The sequence below is a fragment of the Lissotriton helveticus genome, chromosome 2_1 (assembly GCF_964261635.1).
Source record: "Lissotriton helveticus chromosome 2_1, aLisHel1.1, whole genome shotgun sequence".
Taxonomy (NCBI): Eukaryota; Metazoa; Chordata; class Amphibia; order Caudata; family Salamandridae; genus Lissotriton; species Lissotriton helveticus.
The window spans coordinates 138,657,150-138,673,192 of NC_136059.1; positions in this window are offsets into that span (position 1 = coordinate 138,657,150).

The following is a 16,043-nucleotide window of genomic DNA, read 5'->3' on the forward strand; positions in this document are numbered from 1 at the left end:
TGCCCTCTCAAGTCTTTTCTGCAGTTGCCCCGGCGGTTGTACAACCCCTTGTAACAATATGGAATTCCTCTCTCCTATCTGGTCAGTTCCCGGAGACTTGGAAACAGGCCATTCTTATCCCCCCCTGAAAAAACCAGAAGCTGACCCTACAGTACTCAGTAACTATCGCCCGATATCACTACTTCCAAAACCAGCCAAAATCTTAGAAAAAATAGTTCAAGAACAACTCTCTGACTATCTAGAAAGCAATGATCTCCTTCATGACTCACAATCCGGATTTAGGAAAGGGTATAGTACTGAGACAGCACTTTTAGAGGTTTCAGAGACTGTGCGGGAAAGTGTGGACATGGGCGCGGTAGCCATGCTTGTGCTCCTCGACCTGTCCGCAGCTTTCGACACGGTCTCCCATGCCATCCTCCTAAACAGACTCTTCGAGATGGGGATTTGTGATACCCCTTTAGCCTGGATCACTTCCTTTTTAACGGACCGTACACAACAAGTATGGTACCGACCTTTTTGGTCTAAAGACAAGAAACCACTTGGCTGCGGGGTGCCCCAGGGATCTGCTCTGAGTCCCCTCTTTTTCAACGTGTATGTTGCACCGCTAGCAAAGGTGATTGAGACAACTGGGGTTAGAGTGATCTCATACGCTGATGATACTCAGCTTATCTTTTCCATCAGAGACCACTCACCCATTGGTTTTAAAAATCTTAGAACCTGTCTTTCCAATATTGTAGCTTGGATGACTCTGAACACGCTAAAAATTAATACGGACAAAACCCCATGCCACCTACCACCTGGTGGCCAGCGGAACTCAGTCCACCGCCCTCTCCGGTAAAAGCGGCTCGCAACCTAGGAGTCCAATTCGACAATGAATTATCTTTTAAAACCCAAATCCAGAAAGTCACTTCGACATGCTTTGGTAAACTACGCATGCTAAAAAAGATCTCACCCTTTCTCCCCGTTGAGGCTATGAAGACAGTGACCCACGCCTTGATCACTTCGCACCTGGACTATGCGAATAGTCTGTATCTAGGACTTCCCGCCTACCTACTACACAGGCTGCAGATCGTGCAGAACGCCGCAGCCAGGCTGATCTGTAAAGTCCCCTATCACTACTCCATCTCACCCCATCTTAGGAAGCTGCATTGGCTCCCAATCACTGCTCGCGTCAGATTCAAGGCCCTCATACTAGTCTTCCAGGCTTTGAATGGTAAAGGCCCCAGATACCTTAGACAGAGACTGAAATTGGTCCAATCGTCTCTCAACCTTAGATCGAACCACCTCCGGCTCCTACGCCCCCCCAGATTCCGCCTTGCAAGGAAGGGTGGTAGAGCTTTTGCAGTAGTGGTATCTAAATTGTGGAACTCCCTACCCATCAGTCTCCGTCTCATTGACACTGAATATCAATTCAGGGGCAAATTAAAGACCTTTCTATTCTCTGGCTGCTAATTTTTCCCTATATAACAAAAAAGAGGAGTACCACCATTGAAGGCTCAAAAAGCTTTTTTAGTGGGAAGGGTTTCTAGTGAAAAAAGAAGAAAAGCCCTTCTTTGGTTTTTATTAAACCCCTCACTCACCGACCTAGTCGGTGACATGCTTCATCATCGGGGCCACCTTGACAGCAGAGTGCCATCAAGGTGTGCTGCGACACCTGAAATACAGTGGAGCTGGTATATGAGTGGTATATGAGTGATGAGTGCAAGAAAAAAGTGAGTGTGTAAAAAATTGTCCTGGTATGACTTATAGGAGAAATATTGTATTCTTTAAGACTACTGGACAATGTTAAAAACGTGTGTGTAGATACAGTATAGGTTGTTTATGATTGTGTGTATCTGTAGATAAGTGAAAGGTCTACATGTTTCAAACCGTATTGGAAATTACCGGTTTTTCTTCAGGACCAAAAAAGGAGGGAAAGGGTGGTCAGGGCACACTAACGCCCTGCCATACCTGCATTCCCTTGTCACCTGTTAACAAAAATCTGTTACAGGGCGGAAAGCTGTAACCCGGGAGTTGTTACGCTGAAAATAAAAAAGACTCCTAAATCAGGGTCATTAGGCTGCACGGGATTTGAGGGAAGGGTGGCCACTGTTGGAAAACATATTAGTTTTCTGGTGGTACGGTCAAACGGTATACCTAGTATGCCCCTCCATGCGCCCCTAATTTTTCCATCCATCTGCTCGCAATCCTCAGCGCCGGGACACCCCCGTTGGGGGTAGCCGTGCGCTCAACAAATGTCAATAATAATAATAATAATAATGAGGTGGAACTACATTCACACAACACCCTTCGGTAACATATGAATTAGCACACTGACCAGAAGGAGCATGGTCCTTTTATACCCACACAAGGGCACAAAAGAAGGTGGTGCAAGTACAAGAAGCAGGTTTTAGGTACATTTAAGGTCATTCAGAAAATGTACAGGCAACAAGAGGGAGGAGCTAACAGTTGCTAATGCTAGTAAACATGTATGAAGTAGTACACTGAACAGAAGGAGCATGGTCCTTTTATACCCACACAGGGGCCCAAAAGAAGGCGGTACAAGTACAAGAAGCAGGTTTTAGGTACATATAAGGTCATGCAGAAAATGTACAGTCAACAAGACGGAGGAGATAACAGTTGCTAATTCTCGTAAACACATCCTGACAGTTACAGACTAGAAGCGGCTGCATGGACAGCTGCAAACTCAACTCGGCATATGCAGAGTGGAAGAGGCTAACTATAACATGTCTCTAGGCAGAGTACGAGAGCAGAAAACAGAAAAGAAGAACAGAGCACATGGTGAGCACGTGGTAGCACATGGCAGACAAGATTTCTGCCGGAAAACAAGATGGCTTCAGCTAGAGCTAACCCTGATCGCTGCCAAATTATAACAACCATGGCATTCCAGTTTGGACCCAGGCATATGCAAATAAGTCTTGACCCTGCGCCCAATGGAAATAGTCCAGCGCGACCTGCCAGGCCAGGTCCGACCTGGACTGGAAACAACCATCCTAGGGCCAGTTTTGGGCTTTCAGCCCTCATGAGCCAGGATAGCTTGACTCCAGTGGCATGGAGAGGCCGGGACCCACGTCTGAGCACACCCGTCCCACTCGGGGGAATAAATGCAAAAAGAACAATTGATGGACAGAATGCAGAACAATGTCATACATTCACCCCAGTACAGAGACCTGGGCATAAATCCATTGTTTTTTTGCTCACCATTTCATTCCAGTTTGGACCCAGTCATATGCAAATCAGTCTTGACCCTGCGCACATTGGGAACAGTCCACCCCGAACTGCCAGGCCAGGTCCTGGAAACTAACATCCTACGATCGGTTTTGTGCTTTCAGCCCTCATCAGCCAGGAAAACTTGACTATAGTGGTATGGAGAACATGGGACCCACATCTTGGCATACCAGTCCCACTCGTGTTGACAAACGCAAAAAGAATAATTGATGGACAGAATGCAGAACAATGTTGTAAATGCACCCCAGTACAGAGATCTGGGTCTAAAACCATAATTCTTTTGCTCACCATGCCATTCCAGTTTGGACCCAGCCATATGCAAATCAGTCTTGACCCTGCGCCCAATGGGAACAGTTCACCCTAAACTGACAGGCCAGGTCTTCCCTGGACTGGAAACAAGCATCCTAGGACCGGTTTTGGCATTTCAGGACTAGTCAGCCTGGAAAGGTTGAGTCCAGTGGTATAGAGAGCACGGGACCCACGTCTGGGCATACCCGTCCCATTCGGGGTGACAAATGCAATAAGAAAACAATCGATGGATAGAATGCAGAACAATGTTTTAGTTTCAGCCCAGTACAGGGATCTGGGCCTAAATCCATCGTTTTTTTGCTCACCATACCATTCCATTTTGGATCCAGCCATATGCAAATCAGTCTTGACTCTGCACCCATTGGGAACAGTCCAACCCGAATTGCCAGGCTAGGACTTCCCTGGACTGGAAACAAGCATCCTATTACCGGTTTCTGACTTTCAGTCCTCATCAGCCAGGATAGCTTGACTCCAGTAGCATGGAGAACTTGGGAGCCACGTCTGGGCATACCCGTCCTACTCGCTGTGACAAATGCAAAAAGAACAATTGATTACCAGAATGCAGAACAATGTCATATGTACACCCAGTACAGAGATCTGGGCCTAAATTCATTGTTTTTTTGCTCACCATGATATTCTACTTTGGACCCAGCCATATGCAAATCAGTCTTGATCATGCGCCCAATGGGAATAATGCACCGCAAACTGCCAGGCAAGTTCCTCCCTGGACTGGAATCAAGCATTCTAGGATCTTTTCTGGGCTTTCAGCCCTCATCAGCCAGGAAAGCTTAGCTCCAGTGGTTTGGAGAGCACAGGACCCACTTTTGGGCATACTAGTCCCACTCAGGGTGACAAATGCAAAAAGAACAATTGATGGACAGAATGCAGAACAATGTGTACATTTACCCTAGTACAGCGATCTGAGTCTAAATACATTGTGTTTTTGCTCACCATGGCTTTCCAGTTTTGACCTAGCCATATGCAAATAAGTCTTGACCTTGCGGCCAATGGGAACACAGCCAGAACTGCCAGACCAGTTCTTCCATGGACTGGAAACAAGCATCCTAGGACCAGTTTCGGGCTTTTAGCCCTCATCAGCCTGGACTAGTTTATCTTCTACTTCATTGCTAGGTGTAGGGTTATTCCTGTGCTCCCCGCAAAGACCAATGCACACATTTACATCAAACATTTGTAACACGGTGTTCTAAAACAGATCAATGAGAGGATTGTACAGGGGTACAGAATATTACAGTAAATTGTACTTAGGCCGCATTGTTCTCCTATGGGCATAAAAAATGGACAATAATTATAATTTTGTCATCAAATTGTTGCTTTTAATTGAGTCCAGATTTTGTGGGACGTATGAATGCAGACATGAACGGAATAGTACGAATGGGTCATTGTATTTCTCAAATGATTATCATTAAAATATATTTTGTACTTCCTTAAAAAAATAGTAATTCAAGTCAAGTCAATTCAAGGACATTTGTATAGCGCACACATCACTCAAAGAGTCTCATGGTGCTTGCAGACGGCTCTGAATAAGAATGCTGTCTAATTTATCGAATAGTCATGACTTTTTACGAAAGCAGCTATGGTCTGAGATGGTGCGTAAGAATGAGGGCATTTTGTTCCAGGATGCTGGAGCGAGAAAGGAAAAAGATCTGTCACCTTTTCTAGGGGGTGTGGATTCTGAGGGGAGTAAGCAGTGAGTCATTGTTAGATCTGAGCCCGCTACATGGCTGATACCAACATAGTTTTTTCAACCAGTATCTCGGGCCATTTCCGTACATGTGATTAAGTGTCAAGCAAATAATTTGTTTTTTCACTGTAAGCCAGTGTAAAGCTCCTAAACAGGGGGCAGATGAAGATCTGTGCGGAAGGTCTAGGACTAGCCTAGCATCGGTTTTCTGCAAAATTTGGGGCCTGTTTAGAAGGTTTTAATTGATTGAGAGCAATAGGGCATTTCCATAGTCCATTCTGTTAATGATGAATCCCTGGATTAATGGTGTCCTAGCCTCAATGGGAATCCATTTGAAAACCTTCCACAAGCTACGCATCACACCAAAAGAAGTGCTGATGACATGATTTATTTGGCATTTGATGGACACTTAATTGTCCATTTAAAAACCAAGGTTGCGAACCATTTCCTTGGGAGTTGGGCAGGGGTCTAGATTGGATGGAAACCAGTTGTGAGCCCAATGTTCCTGAGCCTTGCCAAAGCGCATAATCTCTGACTTACCCCCATTCAATCGAAGGTGGTTGGATCTTTTCCACCTGTCAACGTGAGACATACATGTTTTTGAAAGACTGCTTAGTTTAACTGGGGCCAGGGCCTAAGGTGATCAGTATCTGACGTCATCTGTATAAGATATGAAATCAAATCCATAGGCTCTGATCACCTTAGCCAGTGGGGTCATGTACAGGTTAAAAAATTTCGGGCTCAAAATAGAGCCCTGTGGCACTCCCATCTCGGCCGCTCTCTCACGTGAAATGCTATTGCCCATCTGGACAGTTATTACACAATCAGATAGGTAACTTTTGAACCATTTAAGGGCATTTCCTCTGACACCTATCTCCCAGCGCCGATGTTCTAAAATGCTGTGGGAGAATGTGTCATAGGCGGCGGACAGGTTGAGCAGGACAAGGATGACTGACTGATGCTTATCTAAGTCCAGTCTCATGTTATCAGAAACCTCAACCAATGCTGGTTCTTTCATTAAATATGTTTTTCAGTTTATTATCTGAACCATAATGTGTTTGTATTATAATTGTTTCCTTAAGTATTTACATTAAATTGTATGCAACGTTCATGCCAGTTCATAGAACATGAGTAGGACTGATCTTGGAATTGATATGTTATTAGGGAAGAATGTTATGGTATTATAGATGCTGACTGAACATTCATTATGAGTTTTGATGTAAACCGATAGACTCCTTGGAAAAGAGTGTACTAGTTCTTAACCCACATATATACATACCTAATATTCTTTTTTCATTCAAACCAAGTTCTCTCTTCATACCTGTGTGAAAAGATTTGTTGCAGAACAGTAAATAAAACGGGGACAGCGTTTGGATTTTGAAGAATGACAGTGGAATAATCAAATTCAAACCATGTCTGTCATTGCTGTGTAGAGAATCTCAACTAATACAAACATTGCACACCAGAGGACAGTAGACTCATACGATCAGTTACCTCTCACACATAACATTTCAAGTTAAGTTCACATGAAAATATTTGTCATCTGGCAGACTCTAAGCGTCCTTTAACCAATAACACAATGCCATTGTGACAGAATATAAATTGAAGACTACTAAGGCCAAACAGACGCTCAGGTAGTGCCTGAAGGTAAGCGCCATATGACGTTAATTTTAATTAAAATGATGTTCTCATGCCTTGTGGTGCAAAAATAACCATAAGATTAACCTGTGCTTACTATGACATGTCCTTCAAAATGGCGAGAGACACCAGATCACCCCCAAAAGAACATCCCATATCTTCTACAATTTAGAAAATAATTGAAGACACTTCTCTATAAAGACTACTGTATCATAAAGCATCAACAGTGGATTTATGCTCCTAGAACACATCTTCCTTCCTTCTCACTCATGACCTGTATGCTTGCATTGAACCTTATACAATGCTATGCTCCATTTTGCCTAGGCTTGCTGCTCATTCACACAAAAAGATTTCTCTCAGGAAACTCCAGGCACCTTACTGTTGGAGTGAATGGGCTGCTTTCACACCCAAGTGGACGCATAGGTAGACAGAATAGGCACTGTCCTTTGAAGTGACACACTACTTAGTAAGCATACTGCTTGAAGTTTGTTTGTGCATAGCAGTGAGAACTCATTGCTGCAGTGTGACTTCAGACAATGATTATGGTGATCTAGCCATGGAATGCATTTATGGATAAATGAATTATCACATAGCAAAGGCTGGAATATGTTTTGATTATGTTAAAAGGAGTCATACTCTTGCTTTGAGGGATCCTAAGTTGAAGAAGAAAAGGCTTCTGAGATTGATGGATGGTGACTAGACAGTCAACAGTAGTAGTTGGGAGGGCACGAGGTGACAACAGATTTGGCACAGAAGGGAATTTTAATTTGAATCACATGGGGTTCAAGCCAGCCCAGACTATGTGCATGATAAAATGAATGAGTTGGGTGTTGTGACAGAAAAGGTCCTGTTTTCTTGTTTTTTATGTGTGGCAAGAAGGTTGGTCTTGACAGAATATATTTAGAGAAGGACAGTACAAAAGAAAATATGTCCATTCTTTCTAGGGTCAGCCACATGTTTTGCTGATTCTTACTTCTCTTTTTTTGCAATAAAAACATATTGACATTCTCTGATCCCTGATTGCTGTATTTATGTTTTCTATAAGTCTATACTATATTGTGAGAAAATACACACATGGCATGAAAAGTTAGATATCAACTGTAGATTGCAAAAAGAACAATTGATGGACAGAATGCAGAACAATGTTGTACATGCACCCCAGTACAGAAATGTGGGCCTACATCCATTGTTTATTTGCTCACCATGACATTCCAGTTTGTACCCAGCCATATGCAAATCAGTCTTGACCCTGCACCCAATGGGAACAGTCCAGCACAAACTGGTAGGCTAGGCTAGGACTTCCCTGGACTGGAAACAAGCATACTAGGACTGGTTTCAGCACTTATCAGCCAGGATAGCTTGACTCTAGTGGCATGAAGAGCACGGGACCTACGGCCGGGCATACCCGTCCCATTTGGGGTGACAAATGCTAAAAGAACAATTGACGGAATTAATGCAAAACAATGTCGTACATTCACCCCAGTACAGTTATCTGGGCCTAAATCCATTGTATTGTTGCTCACCATGTCATACCAGTTTGGACCTTGCCATTTGCAACTCAGTCTTGACCTTGTGCCCAATGGGAACAGTCCAACCCGGACTGCCAATCAGGATCAGAACAATTGATGGACAGAATGCAGAAGAATGTGGAACGTTCACCCCAGTTCAGAGATGTGGGCCTAAATCCATCGTTTTTTTATTCACCATGCCAATCCAGTTTTGACCCAGCCATATGCAAATCAGTCTTGACCCTGCGCCCAATGGGAACAGTCCAGCCCGAACTACCAATCAGGTCCTCCCTGGACTGGAAACAATCATCCTAGGACCGGTTTCAGGCTTACAGACCTCATCAGCCAGGAGAGCTTGACTGTTCCCATGAGGAACAGGGTCAGACTGATTTGCATATGGGGGTGGTGGAGTGAGATAAAGAATGATGATGGATTAAGCCCAGATCAGTTGACAGGGGGTGAGTGCTTGCAATGTTCAACACTCCGTCCATCATCCCCTTTGGTTTTCCTTTGTTCACCCTAAGTTGGCAGGATATGCCCAGACTTGGCTCCCTTAATCTCTTTGCCACTGTATTCAAGCCAGGCTTGCTGATGTTGGCTGATTAGCCAGAAACCGGTCCCAGGATGTTTGTTTCTGGTCCAGGGGAGACATGGCTTGGCAGATCGGGCTGGGGTGAGTGCTTGCAATGTTCAACACTCCATCCATCATCCCCTTTGGTTATGCTACATGACGGTTCTGGCACTGACCTTTTACCTAGTTAGGTGCCAAATAAATGTGCGGATTTCTCCCAAAAACTACTCTCATTTATATGCATTAGGATTCTTAGTATCACAACAGGATTAGCATCTTCTGCATAATAACTCTGTATACGGGTCAACACTATAGTCAACCTTGGCAGACATTCTCACAGTACAATGATACAGCTATAAAAAGACCCTGAGGGTAGGGTGTGGGTATATAAGCATCTCCTCTTCACTGGGTAAGAGAAATGAGAAAAAGCTTCCATTCTTCCATGCTGACAATGAACGCTGAAGTCCCTGCATGCAGACACTCCAGCACACAGTGGTCTGACATCCCTCACAGGGTGTCCAACATGAGACCAAGAAAGGGTCCTTTACTGTCTTATTCCAGGTAATGGGTTGTCTCTTTCCTAGGGGGATTCTTAGCTATACACCCACATGCATGCTAGGTATACTTAGGTACATCTAGTCAGGATAAGCATTATGGGAGTACGCATAATTACTGCCATGTATCTATATGCCTGCACATATTCACTGTTTTAGCACCATGGTCGAATTCTACCTTTCATTTACTCTGTTGGTGGTTATAATCATATATGTTTTTTTCTGCCTAATGGTTGTTGCAGCACATGTATTTTACACTAGAATTGCGCTGGTTCAATAAATGCCTAATCAAAAGTCTCCAATGTTTATTCTGTATATCTCTCTGAGAACTAATGAGTTACTGACTGAAAAGCACTATAATGTGTCCACGATCCCTAAAGGGTCAGGGTTGTCCTGGTCGTTAGTTGCCAGAAAAGATCTGCTCCTTGGTATTTTTGTGGGGCTTATAGTGGCACTGTGAGCTAGCAGGTCTATGTTATGTTATGTTATGTTAATAACTTTTATAAGGCGCTCAGCTGCCCCAGCCAAGGGGCGTACCGGCGCCTGATCCGGTACAACAACATAACAATCGATACAGGGGAAAAGAAAAGGAATCATACAGCCGATGGGAACAGCTAACATATCTTTCAGGGGGCCAGCAATCAGTCTGGACACAAATCCCTCAGTATTTGATGTCTAAATGCACAGATCATATATATATTTGCTGGAACTACACAACAATTTCCATGATAAAGAAAGAACATCCATCCTCAATACTTCCTGTCATGGTGTTAATATGCAGAAACAAGGATAGGGAAGAATAGCATTCTCCTTGGTGGCAAAACTATCTACCTTTGAGAAATCACATTCCCTCACTCTCTGCTGCCATACCATCTGGAGGATGTGTTTCAATGAGGGAATATCCTGTTGAGGTGGTCTTTAATCCTGTTGTCCCCTTGATGAATGTTATGTCCACAGGAGCATCAATGCTGAGGTGAGGACAGGGAAGAGGAAGACAAGCAAAGAGGTAATAAAGGTGTTCCAGGTGCACTGCTGTTTTATTTCAGTAAATTATATTTTTCTCTTTACAAAATAACAGGTTATAATTAAGTCACATCATAGTACATTTTATATTCAGGAAATACACGGATTATCATTCCTTACATCCCACAAAACAGGTTAATAAAGAGTAATCAATTACACGGTTCCAAAGGAGGTGAGAAGAAGAGGAATACAGATGCAAGAAGATAATGGATGTAGTTAGAGTATACAAGTTAGGAAAAAAATATTAATTTCCACCCGCTTTCTAATCACATACAAATTTTCCATAACTTTTAACATGGCAATGGACATTTCCTGATGCAGTCTGAACCATATAAGTCGTTCAGTCTTCATTTATTAGATACACCACCAACAATAGCAGTATCTACCGGTGACCCCCATAACCTATGTAGCTGTTGTTTCTACCAAATACAAACCCATCCATGGACTGCATGGTCATTCAAATCCACTATTTCTATCAAATATTTAGGAGTTGGCCTAATGGCTAGGGCCGGTTGACCTACAATCTGGGTAACTGAGTTTGAGTCTCGGCAATGATGTTGAACATCCTGTGATTCTGGGCAAATCACTTAATCCCCCGTGCCTGACAAAAATGAATGTGTCCGCATGAAATGCAACTGGTGCTATGTAAAGCACTCTGATAGTCGATTCAGGTCAAGTTTGCGCTGTATAAAACTCTGTAAAAAAAATGATGATAATAAAAAGAAAAATATATCTCATTATTACCTTTTGCCCAAACGAACAGCCTACTTTCTAGGTTTGTTGTGCAGTGAGATGGATGACTAAGGTTGGAGAAGTTTTGAGTTGACAGACCATGAAGTTCTCTATGGGATCAACATACCATATTTCCATAGCGTCTCAAACTTTGTAAATAGGCATTGAATCTTCATTGCAATTTGCACATTGTCAACCTGAAATGTTCTGTCACCCATTCTTGCTGTGTGGGCATGTTAGGGGGAGGCCAGTGTTTGGCATGCACATTTTTGTAACATATAGGGGTCGATTTCGATTTCGACCAGAAAACGTTCAACCCGACACAGACCCAACATTTTTTCCGACCGAACCGTACACATGCCCTACAAATAGCTGAGTGCGATGCGATGCTTTAAAATTACGACCGAATTGGGTGGAAATTATATTATAGGTCCGAGTCAGCAGGAAGGGAGCCAGACGCGATAGACTCGTACGCGAACGACTCCATGTCGCCAGGCATAACACGACACGACTGACTCAGACGCAAAAGATGCCACATAATCCAGCATTAACAGAGCCCAATAGACACGTACATGAACGAATCTACGCAGCCATGCACATACACGATGCGACAGACTCCGTCTCATCCCCGTTGAACCTGTTCTGGTGTGATTCAGAGCTAAAATGCGCCTCGTCTGAATGCTGTGAGGAGCTGGATGTGGAGCCCTGTACGACGCATAGAAAATACGCATCGTACTTGCGTGTCCAGATACTGCTTGTGAAAATCATCTGTACGACTCGAACTCAGTGTTTCCTGAGCCTGTTCTCCACTGACAGAGCACAAATCGAAGCGGATGATCGGCCAGAAATGTGTCTGTAATACGCATCGTACTTGCTCGTTTGTAGAACAAAGCTCCGGATCCGAGTCGATCGTAAGGTAAGCCTACAAATAGCATTGGGAAGGGATGTTTAGCGACATTGGAATCGACCCCTAAGGGTGCTGCAAATCTATCAGGAGGTGGCATCTTCCACAGCACTAGTATTGTGTGGAATGTTAATTTTCCTGAGCCCTTAAATAGCAGAAATTAGTGTTGTGTAGTGTACACCACATTCAGCCCTAGTAAGGTATCTAATTGAGGACATGCATATTAGAAATGTTCTAAATGTTTTTTAGACAAAATATCGAGTTGGAAACGTCGACCTACACAAATATTGGGTTGTAAATATTGTGACAGAGAAATATCGACAGCAAGATTATCGTTGTCAACAATATCGATTTTAAGGTAAAAAATAATGTTTTAACCAATATAAAATCGATTTTTTAATTAGTGTTATGTATTTTAGTATATATTTTAAATGTGGTGTAGTGATCAACTTTATTTTAATTACATTTTGCATTTTTTGGTTCTGCAGCGGGTTGTGAGTTATAGGGGAATAGGGTGGGAAGTGATTTAATTATAATACATTCATTATTTTTTTTAATTGAGTAATATTTATGTAATTGAGATTTTATAGTGTTAATAGTGGGAAGTAATGTGTTATTCGTTGTTTTATTAATTGGTTGTTGATTAATAATAATGAATTGATTGGTAATTAATTATTTTAGTTATGTAATTATTTTAGTTGTGGGTTGCGGGGTTTATAGAGGTTAACGGGGAAGTAATTTATTTTGAATCCATTATTAGAAATTATTTTTAATGAATTAATTGAAAATTAAATATGGAAATTATGTAATTAATTTTAGGTGTGGGTTGTGGGGTTTATAAGGTTAAAGGGTGGGAAGTAATTTATGTTTAGTTAATTAATAAATATTTTTTCATTAATATCATTAATTAATTGATAATTAATTAGCATAATTGAATATTTTTTGTGTGGGTTTTGTTTTTATAGTGATAAAGGGTGGTGAGCAAATTAATTTTGCCTACATTATAATTAGTTGTTAAATGCTATTAATTTTGTTAATTGGAAATACATTTTAATTGTGTAATTCATTTATTTACTGTTTAACTTTAGCTGTGGGTTGTGGGGATTATATGGGTACACGGTGGAAAGTTAATTGAATTTTATGTCTTTTAATTAATAATATTTCTTTAATTCGTAATTTTGGAACTACAGTTTTTTTATTTACTTGTTTTGTGTTATAGAATATGAAAGAAAAAATAAATGTATATAATAATTAATGTTTTAGTTTCTGAATAATTTTTATTGTGGGCATTATAGGGGTAAAGGGTGGGAAGTTAAGTCATTTGTATGGGTTTTAATTTTTTTTTTAAATTAATAATATTTCTTTAAATGATAATTACATTAAATATGGAAGTGCAGTTTTTTTATTTGATGCAGGTTGTGAATTATATGTTGTTGTAAGGTATGAAATAAAAAAAGAAATGAATGTAATAAATAGTGTTTTTATTTCTAAAGAATTTCTAATTAAAATATGTATTATGTTTGAAAATTATGTTTTTATTTTATCAAACATAATATGAATAGGTATTTGTCATATGTATTTAATATTATAATACTTTGTCATTCATTTTTAGTTTTTAATATGAAATATATTTGTATTTACATTTTTTTACATAACCATATATATATATTTTTTTATTTTGTTAATTTTTGTTGTGATATTTTGATTGTTTCTTTTCAATTAGAACTGACTGGAGTGGGAATGCTAATTGTTATCCCTCTATGATCCAACACTTTCCCTACTGTTGCACTCACTGGAGTTAGAATAGCAATTTTTACCCCTCCGCTATCGAACACTTGCCCTACTATTGAACTCAGTCCAGTTCAGTTCAGTTTATTCAGAAAGTTCACTGCTGGCATCAGTACTGCAGTCATAGGCTGCCACTTTGGCAACCACTGCCCCAGTGGGACCAGAGTTCCAGACGGAGGTGTCTGTCATGCAAGGGTCTTGTCGGTATCCCACCGCCACGATCCAAATTGGGCGGTTGGACTCATACTCATAATTAGCCCCAAAGTCCAGAGTGAGGAAGATCTAAGTTAAAAAAGACACTTAGGCATATAATACAGTTTTGTCTAACATCAATATAATTGTTTTCAGAAAAAAACAAGTGAGCTGCTTTCTAACATATTATTTTAGCATCACTCAAGGTTGGGCCATGCATACGTCCTGTATATTTCTCCACAACATGTTTAAAGTTGTTATTAAAAGGTCTAGTCCATTTATTATCAAGTATAACCTCTAAACATGGACATCAGATGCCCATTCAAAACAAGATTCAAGAAATCTCATTTTCTTGCTGTCTGGCTAAATTAACCTGGAAATGATTCATGCGTTATAATAATACAGTTTTTTTGGTTGTTTCCTGAGGCCCTGTGAGTTGTGATAGATTGAAGAAATATTTGGCCTATACTAAATGAGTTATCCTTCCTGTAGATAACGATTAGGCATATACAGTAAGAATAATAAAGACCTCTTACACATCATGTACACTAAACCCAATACTAGCATTCCACATGCACAACACACAGCGCTCCTACACAACACATGGTATCAACACATGACCACCGTGGGTGTATGAGCCAAGAACAGTTCATGTTACATATGCTCAATGATACTCCACACCATAGGTGTAGACAAACTCTGCTTATCCTAAGAAATAGTCCTAGAGCAAGCCAAATGTATCATGCATCTGTATCTCTGAAGGATTAGAGTAAAGATACAACCCAGTAGAGTAGAACCAAATAAAGCAGTAGTAAATATCTCCATGTATGAGGCCAAACACAGCACTGTACCTTCTTACTGAACCTGGCAACATTCAAACAGACACACAGATGTGGCACTGAAGGTAACGATAATGTTTGGCCCCAAGACTATGTAAAGAGATTCTTAGAGTTAGCAAAATTACTTCTCCACAGTGCAAAAGAGTCCCCTGAAATCTGTCTGTAGCCCCAGTTGGATCTTAAAGTATTTGGCTCTTAAAGTATTTGAGGCTGTCCTTTTTAAGTTCAATTAGATCCTCAGTATGGAATTTCACATACCAGAACTGCAAATGGGCATCTTCATCCTAATGGATTTTTACTAGAGTTGTAGTGACTTTCCCTATGCCCAACTCATTCATGGATGGTGGGGCCTCTGCAGCCATATAACCATACACACAACAACCCTGTTCATCCCTGTAGAAGAGCTATCTGAGTTGTTCCAACATCCGCTACAGAAGAAAACAACTCTGTTGCATCAGATCTGAAGAATAATTGATGATTATGTTGGTTGGGCTCATTCAAAGACATCCTGGAAGAATTCAATTTGTTCACCACAGAAACTCAAGTCAATTCAGGAGGGTCATACTGTTATTCACCGTTTAAACACAACCAATGCCCATTGGTTACAAATTACCAGTGGGTGCTGTTAAAAGAATTCATGAAACTGTGCTCAGCCTTAATACTATCAGGATATAACTGGGAGCCGTAGGCCTCATGGTGATGCAAAATGGATATGTGTTGGACTTGATGACCATGACGGAGGGAGGGGTGTGTGCCAAGATTGGTGCTTCCTGTTTCAATTTTATCCCTGAAAAACAACATGGATAATGGGACCATGACTCTTGCAATCCAGCAATGCATCATCTACAAACTGACATGAAGGAGAAGTGGTGTGCCTTTGAGCTGGACTGGTTTCATAGTCTCTTCGTCTGGTGCCCCCATGTGTGACCAGGCAGTGCATATCGCTGTATTCTGTTTTCATGGTTGTACTGTGTGGTTTCATACAGGTGGGGGGGTTCCTGCTGTAAAAATGCAGTCCACAAACTAGGCAGTATGCAAATAGCTAAGGAAGGAAT